The sequence below is a fragment of the Colobus angolensis genome, unplaced genomic scaffold, assembly GCF_000951035.1.
Source record: "Colobus angolensis palliatus isolate OR3802 unplaced genomic scaffold, Cang.pa_1.0 Scaffold7, whole genome shotgun sequence".
NCBI lineage: Eukaryota > Metazoa > Chordata > Mammalia > Primates > Cercopithecidae > Colobus > Colobus angolensis.
In genome coordinates this window covers 29823569-29824400 of record NW_012120709.1, presented here as the reverse complement: position 1 = coordinate 29824400, position 832 = coordinate 29823569, and positions in this window count along the sequence as shown.

Sequence of the window (832 nt, the reverse complement as noted above, 5' to 3'; positions counted from 1 at the left end):
TTTTGATGTGCCAAAAAAAGGTGGGGTATTTAAAATATTAGGATCAACGCTGAGAAAGTGCATTAGTATAATGACTAGGTAACAAATACTTTTGCATATAAGATGGTTCCCAATTCTTTAAACTCAAAGAAGCTCTAATGGAGTTGTCACCTGATAAATCAGTAAATCTACTTTTAAAATGATAGATCAAGTTGGGCGCAATGGCTCACAACTAAAATCCCAGTGCTTTGGGAGACCTAGGTGGGAGAATTGCTCGAGCCCAGGAGCTCAAGACCATCCCGGGCAACATAGTGAAACCCTTCTCTAAAAAAATTTAAAAATTAGCCAGGTGTGGTGGTATACACCTGTAGTCCCAGCTACTTGGGAGGCTAAGGCGGGAGGATCGCTTGAGCTCAGGAGGTAAAGACGGAGCCATTGGGCTCCAGCATAAGCAACAGAGTAAGATCCCATCTCAAAAAAAAAAACAAAAACAGGTCACAATGTTATTTTTGACTTATAAATTAGGAAAATAAAATAAAATGGAATAAAATTAGTGCTGAATCCTGTTTTATTCTAATAATATATCAACTACAGATACATAAACTGATTAGGGAAAAAATAAAAGTCCCATCTATCTTATTAAGTGATACATTTCCAGTAAAATTTACTTTTTATGTTCAAAATCATAAAAAGTCAATTTATGTTTTAATTGATTGTGTACTGACAGTAATTCTCATAATAATTCTTTTTGGACTCATGTATTTATGCTACCAAAATAAACATTTTTCTACCTTAATTTATATTTTTGTTGCAAAGAAGTATAAAGGGTAGGCCGGGTGCGGTGGCTCAAGCC